The sequence below is a fragment of the Myotis daubentonii genome, chromosome 1 (assembly GCF_963259705.1).
Source record: "Myotis daubentonii chromosome 1, mMyoDau2.1, whole genome shotgun sequence".
Classification (NCBI taxonomy): domain Eukaryota; kingdom Metazoa; phylum Chordata; class Mammalia; order Chiroptera; family Vespertilionidae; genus Myotis; species Myotis daubentonii.
The window spans coordinates 214,218,584-214,221,761 of record NC_081840.1 but is presented as its reverse complement, the minus strand read 5'-3'; the positions used below and the strand labels follow the sequence as shown (position 1 = coordinate 214,221,761).

The 3,178-nt window shown below is 42.7% G+C and overlaps 1 pseudogene; it reads left to right on the top strand.

Annotated features, from left to right (window-relative positions):
- Positions 1-464: 464 nt before the first annotated feature.
- On the top strand, positions 465-1,047 carry LOC132227536 (ferritin light chain-like; annotated as a pseudogene).
- Positions 1,048-3,178: the final 2,131 nt, after the last annotated feature.

Here is a 3,178-nt window from a genome sequence, read left to right as displayed (position 1 = left end):
TTGCAAGATGCACATGGCATGCCAAGCTATAATAAACAAACATCTCACCATTCTATTTCAGGGTTAAATGCACATTGTGGAGTTATTATTTTATATGACTCATAGAATGTCTGGCATGTTTCTAGTACTCATCAATATGAATATGAGTAGAATAATTCTGGATTAAAATAGGACTCATTGGCATAGCCATTGTCAGTGTTTCAAGGATGATTTCATGCATAATCCTTCACTGCATGGGATCAAATAACAAAATCTAAAGTTAAAATTACCCTAGAGTGCCCTCAGTGGTCCCGGATCTTTCTCTTGCTTCAACAGTTTTTAGATGGAACAGACTCAGGGACGCTCCTTGTTCCAGCCTCCGGCCACTCTCCTGCATATTATCTAGTCACCAGTTTCAGAACCACCTCGGAGACCAGCCAGCACACCATTTTTTTTCTACCTTAACTCCTTATTGACAAAAAACCATGAGCTCCCAAATTCATCAGAACTATTCCACCCAGGAAGAGGCTGTGGTCAACCACCTAGCCAACCTGCACCTCTGGGACTCCCACACCTGTCTCTCTCTGGGCTTCTATCCCACACCTGCCTCTCTCTGGGCTTCTATTCCACACCTACCTCTCTCTGGGCTTCTATTTCCACCACAGTGATGTGGCCCTGGAGAGCACGGACCACTTCTTCCTTGAGTTGGCAAAGAAGAAGCGTGAGGGCTCAGAGCGTCTCTTTAAGTTGCAAAACCAGATGGTGGCCACATTCTCGCCCAGGAGGAGCTGAAGCCTCCCCAGATGAGTGGGGAGAAACTCAGGATGCCATGGAAGCCGCCAAGGCCTTGGAGAGGAACCTGACCCAGGCCCCTGTGGAGCTACAGGCCCTGGGTTCTACCTGCACAGACCTTCACCTCCATGACTTCAGGGAGAACCACTTCTGGGATGAGGAGGCGAAATTCGTCAAGAAGATGGGCAACACCTGACTCACCTCTGCAGGCTGGGCGGCCCCCAGGCTGGGCTGGGTGAGTATCTCCTCAAAAGGCTCACCCTCAAGCACGACTAGGAGCCTTTGGAGCCAGAGGCCTTTGAGGAGCCCCTCTACATCCCCCTGGAGTCTGGCTTTTGCCTGAGCCTCTCCCTGAAACCACTAGCTAGTCCTTTAATCACCCTGGAACCCTCTCCCATGCATTGGACCAAATGGTAACAATAAAGCTTTTGCAGCAAATAATAATAATAATAATAATAATAAAACTAAAAAATTTCCCTAGAATCTTGTTAAGACTACACCAGTGACTACACTTTGGACTGACTGGCTGCTCTGTGAAGGAAGACATAGATGACACATTATGCCTGATATTACAACTTTTAATCTAATATATCCACATGCATTTAAGATAAATGAGTAAGGGATAGACTAGCTGACATAGAGTCATAGGCAGAAGGTTTACAATTTTGTTTTGCCATTATCTCATGAAATCTGAGAAAGAGAGAAAATAGTATAAATACATGACAACTCCACTTTTATCTTTACTCCCTAGTTTGAGGAAGAAACTTAGACAATGCTAAACCACATGGAAGTTCACTTAACGAATATAATGTGCCCTGGCTGATTTGGCTCAATGGATAGAGCTGCGGACTAAAGGGCCCCAGTTTGATTCCAGTCAAGGGCACTTGCCTGGGTTGCGGGCTCAATTCCCAGTGAGGGACATGCAGGAGGCAGCCAATTGGTGATTCTCTCTCATCATTGATGTTTTGGTATCTCTCTCCATCTTCCTTTCTCTCAGAAATCAATAGAAAAAAATATATAATGTTCTCCCTCCAGATTCAGAAACTTCACTTATGTTTATTTCTAATACTTATTAATAATTACCCCTAACTGGAAGAAGAAAATAGCCAGCTGATGGTAATAAGTGAGGAACAACAGAGAGATGAGTGCATTCCAAGGAGGTGGCACATACTATCAGCGGTTCTCAACCTGTGGGTCGCGAATCCTTTGGTGGTCGAACGACCCTTTCACAGGGGTCGCCTAAGACCATCCTGCATATCAGATATTTACATTACGATTCATAACAGTAGCAACATTACAAGTTATGAAGTAGCAACGAAAATAATTTTATGGTTGGGTCACAACATGAGGAACTGTATTTAAAGGGCCAGAAGGTTGAGAACCACTGCAGATAGTACTTTGTAACTCCCAAAAAGGAGACAAGAGATTAGCTTTCAATGCCATAATAATTCAAAGGAGAGATGGCTCGTGGTATTACAGCATCAGGATTGAGAATGAGCTAACACAAGTCATCCACTAGCCAAGAGTAAAAAAAGAGATCTACATCAGGAGAGTTCTGCCACTGGGAGAGCTGGGGTCTCTGTAAGATATTCTGGAGCCACAGACACAAAGTGATGTGCTGTGGTTAGTTTTAAGTGCCACACTTAAAGTATTCCCTTTTGATCTTGTCCTCCCATAAAGAGGCTTTTGTGTATTTAGAGCAAAATGAGATTATGAAGAGATGAATTTCTTTGTAGTCCAATGCCTAAGTAGAGAATGAAATTAATGCTAATAGGAAAGAATGTTTGAATTTATGTTTATAATTGTACCATCCCCACACCCCAGTGACAACTTTTCATTTGTACCTCTCACTCATGTTAAAAAAACTCTTGGAAGTGCTTTGATACCTTGAAATTATTGGGTAAAACTATATTAATATAAACATAACATGTAAGCAGGATATTAAAATTGGCTAAAATTTGTAGATGTCTTGAGAATCTTATTATCTCCTTGAATGTTGACATGAAAATAAAATTGGATTCAGATATCACACACAAAAAAATAATAATCTTCTAGCCCTAGCTGGTTCGGCTCAGTGGATAGAGCATTGTCCTGTGGACTGAAGGGTCCTGGGTTTGATTCCAGTCAAAGGCACATGCCCAGGCTGCAGGCTCAATCCCCAGTAGGAGGCATGAAGGAAGCAGCCAATCAATGATTCTCTCTTATCATTGATGTTTCTATCTCTCTCTCTCTCCCTTTCTTTCTGAAATTAATAAAAATATACTTAAAAATAGTAATAATCTTCTATATACATAAAAGCCTAAGTGACCGTTATGACAGAACGACCAAAACAACCAGAACGACCAGATGACCAGCAGGTAGTTGTGATGGACACTGACCCAGACCTTGCTGCTGGGGCCCTGAGAGC